The 9,659-nt window shown below is 51.9% G+C and overlaps 1 protein-coding gene across 9 annotated transcripts in view; it reads right to left on the bottom strand.

Moving 5' to 3' along the window:
• Positions 1-9,659, bottom strand: part of LOC116944244 (uncharacterized) — a 161,312-nt gene that overhangs the window by 49,715 nt on the left and 101,938 nt on the right. Inside the window, exon 1 of one of the 9 annotated variants that reach the window (XM_076068236.1) lies at positions 1-2,306. This exon is cut by the window's left edge and continues 906 nt beyond it. The exons of the other annotated variants lie outside the window; for them this stretch is intronic. The gene's annotated coding sequence lies outside the window, so the exon portion shown is untranslated. Of the gene's footprint in view, positions 2,307-9,659 lie in introns of those variants that run through there. 9 annotated transcript variants of the gene reach the window in all.

The following is a 9,659-nucleotide window of genomic DNA, read 5'->3' as shown; positions in this document are numbered from 1 at the left end:
AATTAGTTACTGCTCCAGCACGCCGGTTGTGTGCTGGAGAGTAAAGCCACAACGGTTACAATTCGAGTACGACGTTTCCACTGGTGATCATAACAACCAGCTTCATCAGGCGAGTATCCGGAATTGTGAAGAGTTCTGCTAACGGCACAACGAGACGCAACCCGTGCACAGGCACCTTGACAATCCTCTGTGGTCTTACACGAGGATTGTCCAAGCCGCTCTCAGTCAGTGACCTGGCTAGGCAGGCTCTGGAATGCGAGTTGCGGTGGTCCCGAGCAAGCATCCGAGGCTCGCTGCGTAAACTCAGCAGCTGAACAAGAGATTGATAGAGAGATAGATTGAGAGAGAGAGAGAGAGAAAGTTATGGACTTCCAATGACTCGCTGACCGAACCCCTCTTAGACGAGAGTTGTGTTCACCGAGAATGAGGGCGCTCGCCCATCGGTGCGGACAGCAGCAGAAACAGAACCGATGGGACGATCAGAGGCTTCACTACACATCCGAAGTTACACGCCTCTGACTGGCCATCGATGGTGGTGAGATGTTAACTACCTCGCCTGGTATACAGAAGGCCGTGGGTTCAATCCCGACCTGACGCCTGCTGTACATTTGGAGTGTGTATGTCTCTCTCTCTCTCCCCGTGGTCGCGTGGATTTTTCTCCGGGTCCTCCGGTTTTTCCCTCCACATTTAAAATCGACAGCACGCGCGCTGAGTATTTGGCAGCTTTTCATTTCCACACGATGATCAGCTGCCACGTCGTTGAGCTATCATTCGTGGAAGCCGGGCCGCTTCTGAAAACGAGCTACATTGCTCAGTGGGTCTTACCTGGTAAAATGAAAAACAATAGTTAAGTTTAGTAAGACGGTTCATTGCCTGGAAAGTCGCATGTACATTAGGCTTAGACCCCCCAATATCTCGTGAACCACTGCCACCAGTACGTGCGGTGACTGGGAGAGGGAGGTGCAGCAAGTGGGTTTCTTTAATCCGTCCGTGTAAGCGGACAAGACTCGGAGTGGTAACCCCTCGCACGTGTAATGACCGCCGTTGGGTTTTCTCCCGGGTCTCTCGCGAATCGCGAAATCGGCCAAACATTCAGCACTGTGAAGGCACCCTCCTGTAAAGCGAGGATAAACAGATGACATTCTTGTAACTTATACAAAACGTGAACAACAGATGCTCCTGAGGCCACATCCCCCCAGCCCCCCGAACCGTAAGAACCATCAAGCGGCCAGCAACCAACAGCATTATTGACTAAGATTATACTGTTATACTATCCACCACCGTCTATCCATCCTCACCATCGGATTCGCTGCCACCAGCCACCCCGTCCCCTTCACTCCACTCCAACGTTAAATGAGAACGAATAAATAAACACAGAGCATAGAAATGAAAAGAGGAATTTGCCAATCCCGCAGATTGTTTTTGTTCGTCCCGCTTGTGTGTCTCTCTCTCTCTCTCTGTGTCTCTCTCCTTCTCTGTCTCTCTGTCTTTCTGTCTCTGTCTCTCTCTTTGTATCTCTCTGTCTCGCTCTCTGTATCTCTCTGTCTCTCTCTGTCTCTCTGTATCTCTCTGTCTCTCGCTGTCTCTCTGTCTCTGTCTATCTCTCTCTCCGTCTCTGTCTCTCTGTGTCTCTCTGTCTATCTCTGTCTCTCTGTCTCTGTCTATCTCTCTCTCCGTCTCTCTCTGTCTCTCTGTGTCTCTCTGTCTCTCTCTGTCTATCTCTCTCTCCGTCTCTCTCCGTCTCTTTCTGTCTCTCTGTATCTCTCTGTCTCTCTCTGTCTCTCTGTCTCTGTCTATCTCTCTCTCCGTCTCTGTCTCTCTGTGTCTCTCTGTCTATCTCTGTCTCTCTGTCTATCTCTCTCTCCGTCTCTCTCTGTCTCTCTGTATCTCTCTGTCTCTCTCTGTCTCTCTGTCTCTGTCTATCTCTCTCTTCCTGTCTCTCTCTCTGTATCTCACTCACGGCGAGGTTGGCTGATTTCCACTCTAGCAGGAACGGTTTACGAACCTCTCCGATGGAGGAGAGCGCCGTGGTGGCGGTCGTGGCGGGTGGTGGACATATGTTAAGGAAAAGAATGAGCTTTATAGCTCATCGGATTCCTCCAGTGTAAGTAAATATTGTGAGCTTCTGATTCTGAAGGAGGCTGCGAGCGCCGCCCGTGTCCGAAGAACTCGACACGAGTCGCCGCGTTCCGAACGGCGCGTGTCGAGTCTCGACTGTCATTCAATCAGCGGCTCTCCCTCTCTCTCAACAACAACAACAAGATCGCTGCTGCTGTTGTTGGTATAGGGGCACCCCGCCCGGCTCCCCCCTCCTCGAACCCTCGTTCCCCCGACCTTCAACCCCCACAATCCAGACCACTTGTGCAGGCTACACGGGGGACCTTTGTCTTTGTGTCTGTGACGTAACCGTTTTAAAAAATGCGGGAGCGGTGGCGCGGTGGTTAGCGCACCGCGCGACGAACCTCAGCGACCCGAGTTCGATTCCTCGGCCTCAGACCACCAACACCAGTGACGATTATCCGAACGGTCCTCTTAACAGCACTTGCTCCAAAAAGTATGTGCAGGCTACACGGGGGACATGTATCTTGGTCACATTTTGGACGCCCTTTCTCGTGTTCACTTGTAAACTTCGCCAGAACGCATTCGCGACATCTCAATCTGAGCGATACCCCGCGGCAATGCCCAACCAGGGCGCGTGTGTGACCGTGGCGGAGCGGTGGTGCAGCGGTTAGTGCACCGCGCGACCGAACCGAATATCTGAATCGGTCTTGAGCTTCCCACCACCGAGCCCCCCGTAGTTCGACTTGACTGATTGAGTCCCTGGTGCGGTGTGTAAACATAAGCACTGGGGCGACAAAGGCGGCCGGCAGTTCACCCCACCTCTCTCTCTCTCTTTGCTTCTCACATCTCTCGCTGCTCCACTCTGCGATTTTCACTCCCATCATCGTCCCTATTGCCCCAGAAGAATAATAGTGGCAATACTCCTAATACTACAAATAGCAATACTATTAATACTACAATAAGAGTAACAATACTATTAATACTACAATAACAAAAGTAACAATACCATCAATACTACAATAACAAAAGTAACAATACCATCAATACTATAACAACTATATTAACAACACCATTCATACTATAATAACAATATTTTAAAAAAAGTATTAAGAAAATAATAACAATAGTACCAATAACCTTGTTCAATTGAAGGAAACGTGTCACACTCCAATCGATATAACAACGTCGTAGATCGTGCCGTTTGTTGCTGGCCACCGGACGTTTGGGATCTGTGCTTAAATAAAAACATAGAAAACTAAGCACACCTTGCTAATGAGTGTCGCTAAACGTAAATCCTTCCCAAGGGTATACTGTATATACCTTGTTAATTATATTAATCTATAATAAACTCAACCGATCACCGTTAATCTGGGAATATCAGAATTAAGGCTTAAGACGGCTACGATCTGTACAGCGATTAGAGAGGCCTATCTCACACACACGTGCCCACACACACACACACGTGCCCACACACACAGACACACGTGACCACACAGACACACGTGCCCATACACACAGACACACGTGCCCACACACACACGTGCACACACACACACGTGCACACACACACAGACACACGTGACCACACACACACACACGTGCCCACACACGTGCCCACACACACAGACACACATGCCCACACACACTAACACACGTGACCACATTAACACACGTGCCCACACACACACACGTGCCCATACACACACACACACGTGCCCACACACACATGCAGCACACTCGCAAAGTATACGAGTCTCCATCTAATGTCCTGGACAGAATAATGTTTACTCCGCGGCTCGCGTTTACGAGAGACGCAGTTAAACAATGTCCCCGCGAGGTAATGGGCACACTCTCGCGAATGTTAACGCATAGAGCGGCTGGAAGAAACCAGGAGGGGCTCCTGGGTTCGATTCCCGACTCGGGCGTCTTTCTGAGTTTGTAAGTTGTCTCCCTGTTCTGTAGAGCGAGAGTAAGTGCGTATGTGTGTGAGTGTGCGATTCAGTGTTTGTGTGTGTGTACGGGGAGCGGTAGTGGTGTGGTTCGCGCACTGTGCTACGAACCCGGCTACATGAGTTCGATTCCCGCTCACGGCCAAACACCAGTCACATATATCTATATCGGTCCTAGGCCTCCCTAATATTTTTGGCCGAGCGTGGTGCTAACCACCCACCCCGTAGTGTGCCGTGCCGGCCTTCATAGGTACTACTCGCTAACAGCACTTGCCCCAAACGTCTGTCACGTCGATACGGGGGATCTTTGTCTATGATGGAGTGTGTGGAGTCGGCCCTTTCTCCTCCTGGTCTGCTTTGGATTCCTCTGGGTTATAACGTAACTAGAATTGGCCATACACCCCAATGGTGTACAGAATGTACCCACAAATCACTCAAGCAGCAACATCAGTAGTAGTGGCAACATCGCCACCCCCGACTGGGATAACCTGGCAGGAACCTCCCGCAAAGCAGTCGCGAGACTCATTCTGGGTCGTGTGTCTGTGTGCTAACTTCTTTCGCACCGTATGTAGCCAGCCGTGATGATCGGAGGTGCGGGGGAAGGACACTAAACGCAAAAAGCAGTTCTAAAGAAATGAGTTTTCAATCGAGATTTAAAAAGTGTATCATAGCTCCAAGTGGCGTCCTAATATCGGAAGGAAGAGCGTTCCAGACGGCCACAGCAGCATATCTGAAAGCGCCGCGCGATGCAGTGACCGCCGTCTTTGTTTTAAAAAAAAGTGTCATCAAAACTAAATTTTGGTTCGCTAAGAGCCAGTTTTCGGAAAACGGGAGGGTTGCCCAGTTATGAGCACGCGAGATTCCGCAAGGTGCCGCGTGGCTTGACCACCGCTCTCAAGTAGACGTATGTATGCGTGGACTGTATGCTGAAACTTCTTCCGCACCGTACGTAGCCAACCGCGATAATCGGAGGTTTCGAGCAAGGGTAACAACAAACGAAACATAAAGAGCAGTTCAAAATAAATTTACGTTTTACAATCTAGAATCTAGATGATGTCAAAGTGGATAGGTCTCGTGGCTCCCTCATATCGTAAGGAAGAGATCCATCGACCTACGGAGACCCACGAAGATCCATAGAGACCCACAGAGATCCATAGAGACCCACAGAGACATCAGTACAAACTGCTCATACTCGTGTCTGTACGTAAGTTGAACTTGTTTCGCACCGTATGTAGCCAACGGTGCTCATTGGAGGTGCAGGGGGAGGACAACACGTGTCCAGTCACGCGGGACGCACGGACACTGCCCTTGTTTGGCATTAAACAAACAACTACAAATATACTCGACGCAACCGGCCTTTAAAAAGAACAATATATAGCAGACAACTTCTTCGTAAGCGCGTAAACAACGAGCCATAAAGCAAGGCCAGAGATCACAGTGCGGGCATTGGGAGACAGATATAAACATAGACACGGGCAGAGAGAGAGAGAGCGAGAGAGAGGGAGTGGGGAGAGTGAAACGTGAGACGAGACGTAGAGACAAAGGGAGTGAGATGGAAGTGACGCGGAACGCGCAGGAGAAACAAACATCGACAGAATCCTTCCTACAGATCCCCTTCCTCTCTCTCTCTACTCCACTCTCACTCTTTCACTCTCACCCCCTCTCGCTCTCTCCCGCTCTCAAAATGGAGAGGCCATTTCTCTCACCTCATTGCGGCCACCCTCCAGTGGAAACAAATGTACAAGTCTCCATTTAGACAAACGCTGCGGTGACCTCCAGTGGAGATTCGCACACTGCACGTTGCCATCGGCCGTGTGGCTCAGCCGAATCTTGCCGGGGTCAACAGACTTGGTGCATCTCCTGCGGTGCCAGGGAGGATCTGCCCCACCGGTACTTACACTGCCAGCGCCTCAAACCAATGTTCCGCCTTTTGAGGGACATCTTCAGGAAACTGGGGGTGCCCTTCTACAACAGCTGCTTCGTATATGGGCGCTCTTACCTGGCTAACAAGCGCCATGACCTCGCCAACTTCGCCTGTGCTCAGGCGAAGATGACGGTGTACAGAACGAGGAAAAAGACGCTGCAAGGTGACACTGACGGCTGCTCTGTGCTGCTTCCAGTGTTCAGGGGCCTGCTCAAGGCGCGGCTCCGGCTGGAGCACGCCACGTACCACACACACGTGTCGGTGATGTGCACGTCTTCTTCGAACGCTGGGGAGCCGGAGAAGCCCCTCTCTGTACCAGCGTGGACGGCATCCTCCTGTTCACCTTCTGAAGCGCTCGCTCGTCACCGTGGCGTGCGCGATGACCACCACCACCACGTGACTCTTCTTTCGTGTTGTGCGCGCTGCATTTAGCGCCACAGCGCGTGGATGTATCGTGTTTGTTTATTTGTTTGCTGGTGACTTTGTGTATTTCATATCGGAATCGCCTCCAGCGCTGTTGCTGCTGGCGACAATAAAAGTTGTTTAAAAAGTCAAAAAGTCTCCCCACTCTCACTCTGCCCCCACTCTCTCCCACTCTCTCCCCCCTCTCACTCTCTCCCACTCTCTCTCCCACACGCACTGTCGGGGCAATGGACTAAGCAGGGTACTGGCTCACTGAGTCTCAAGGCTTGCCTCCACGGAGGAGCATGCCGTGGAGATGCCGGCCCACGCAGCCACGAATAATCGCGAAGTAACAAAACCGAACATTATGAATAGATATTTTCGTAACCGGTTATGTGTTGCTGCTTCTGCGTTGGCAGTGTTGCACAAGCACAAACAACAACTCAACACGTTCCGTGTCAATAACAACAACAGTGTGTGTGTGGTCTTAGAATAAACAAACACATTTCATAGGCGACGTTTCGGGTAATGGCCTTCTACATGGCTGCGTGTTGGGTTTATCGGGAAGGGAAGCCTCAGAAGTGGCATTGGAAGAAGCGGTCCGAGGTGTCGTGTCTGGCTGCTGGCTTCTTTAACTTCACCCCCTATCCCACCACGCCCCCCCCCCCACCACTGCCACCCCCCACCACCACTGCCCCCCCCACCACTGCCACCCCCCACCACCACTGCCCCCCTCCCCCCATCACTGCCCCCTCCCTCGCACACATCTCTCACAAACATCCGCTCAGCGCAATTTTCAAAGCACTTTTATTATTTGTATTATTTGCCTTCAAAGCACATGTATTATTTGTATTATTTGCCTTCCTGGCAAATGTTTTAATGAATTTAATTCATTATTTATTTCCATTGTAAAGCTCGCAGCCAGGCCTCGCCTCGCCATGCGCAAAGGCAAAGATTCCCCGTATAGCCTTCACAAACTGTTGGGGCAAGTGCTGTTAGCGAGTTGCACTTATGAAGGCCGGCACGGCACACAAGGGTGTGGGTGGCCAGCACCACAACCTGACCGCCTTTGTCTCTATCAGTGGGGATCTTTAAACACCGCACCAGGTACTCATTTGAGGCCGAGTCGACGTGGGGGAAGCCTAAGACATGGTTCCGATAATCGTAAGTGATGTTAGCCGTGAGCGGGGAATCGAACTCGGCTCGCCGGGTTCGTAGCGCAACACCAATACCACGCCCATCCCAGCCACCACACCCATGACAACCTCGCAGCAATACCACCACCACCACCACCCCCCTCTCCCCCCAACCATCTGCATCTCGCGCAGATTTCACTCAACCGAGGGTCGACTCTCGAGACCGGTGACCGATTGGCAGCCGAAGGAGTGGAACGCGTCCGCCACGGACGACGGGGATGGAGCGATCGGGCCAGCGAGATGAGATGACATCGTCCCAGCGCTACGCCGTGACGGATGGCAACGTCGTGCGAGAGCAGGAGCCGTCATCCTCCTGGACGTTAGTGAAGGAGAGCTTTGTAGCTCATCGAATTCCTCCTCCAGTATAAAAATATATATATTCTGATTCATCCAGCAGTGGGTAGACAATGACTACTGCTTCCGCTCCTGATGATGATGCTGATGATGTCGATTCGGGTCTGTAGAATCTCCCTTCGCTTCAGAAATGAAAACCTACCTCGAGGGAGGGGTGGAGGTGGTTATGGGGGGCAGGATTAGAGTGAGGGGGGGGGGTCTATAGCCCCCCTCCCCCCGTTTCTTTCTCTCTTCTCCCCACTTCACGCCGGATGAGACTCTGTGCGGAAATGCACTGACACCTCGCGATCTTCACAACAGGAGGTGGCAGCACAGCAAGCGGGATCAGTCGCGCGTCTCGTCTCGTCGTGCCGTCGATCGCTGGGATCGTCCCTGCGATGTCGTGGCCGTGGGGAAGGAGGGGGGGGCGTTGTTCTTAAATCCATCTGTGCGGCGCTTAGAGAAGGGTGATCAGCTCGTGTGTGTTGTTTGTTGTGGGATTGTTATTGCTTTTCTACAGTTATCTTCACACATAACGTCGAAGTATTGTGAATGGAATTGGGCAATCGTCCTCCCTCAATTGTGTCAGTGCCCTTGTGAGACCGGCACTCGAGGCTCGGTGAAACCTTCTCGAATAAATTCAGCCACGGTCGTAGAACCAGGACAAACGTCTCGACGCAAGACCCCTTGAAATCAATCGTGAGACTCAATGAGATTTTCTCGGACACCTTCAATCATCATGATCGTCATCAGCAGCAGTATCAACCAGCTCATTAGCAGCAGCAGCAGCAATCACATTCATCGTCATCATCAGCTTCCGCAGCTACCGGTGTATCATCTCCATCATCATCAGCAACCATCACATTTTTCATCATCTTCTATGAAAATAATTATCATCAGCAGCAGCTGCATCAGCAGTAGCAACCACCACATGGAGTATCCTCATGAGTAGTAGCAGCAGCAGCTATCACATTGTTCATCATCACATCATCGGCAGCAGCAGCAGCGGCAGGACCAACAGCAGTAGCAATCACCACAACGACCATCATCACCATCACCATCTCCTCGCCATCACCATCACCATCTCCTCGCCATCACCATCACCATCTGCTCGCACCCGAGGTACTGCCCCGCTCGTCACGGTGACTCGCTTGACAACTCAGCCCTGTACCCTGCGCCCTGCATCCTGCGCCCAGCGCACTGCACCAAGCACTCTACTTATTGCCTCTTGCACCTGCACGTTACATCCCGCACAATGCGCCCTGCATCCTGCGCCCCGCACCATGCACCCTACGTCTTGCACCCTGCGCCCTGCATGCAACCCTGCACGTGGTCTCCACGTGTCGGCTACCGCGTGCGGGGGGGGGGGATTTACGACCACGGGATGGGACGCGACTCGCCGCCTCTCCTCTTAATCAGGTGTGTCTCGAGATACACGATACATACAATTAATAATATCGGGTGGGGTGCTAGGTGGGTGGGGGTGGGGGGGGGAGTGAGGTGGTGGGAAGGGGGGAGCAAGATTAATAAATCTGCGGTCGAAGGAGCGAGTATTAATTTATTATTGCAGCAACGGGTGAAATGTGTTGTGGCCTACGCATTTAAAATAACAATTAAAAACAAGCCGCCAGTCCGGGCTATTTAGGGAGCCTTCACCGCGTTCACGGCGATCTCCAGCTGCTCGAAGCAGCGTCGTGAAGCTCACACCACCGCCTCTTTGAAGTTCCCCCACCACCCCCCGTGAACCCGGTGACCCGAGTTGGATTGCTGCTCACGGTCACTAACACCAATAAC

Source organism: Petromyzon marinus, chromosome 20 (assembly GCF_048934315.1).
Source record: "Petromyzon marinus isolate PM22_M1 ecotype Great Lakes invasive population chromosome 20, UKy_Petmar_22M1.pri1.0, whole genome shotgun sequence".
Taxonomy (NCBI): Eukaryota; Metazoa; Chordata; class Hyperoartia; order Petromyzontiformes; family Petromyzontidae; genus Petromyzon; species Petromyzon marinus.
The sequence above is the reverse complement of the archived record's forward strand: the minus strand, read 5'-3'. Positions and strand labels throughout refer to the sequence as shown.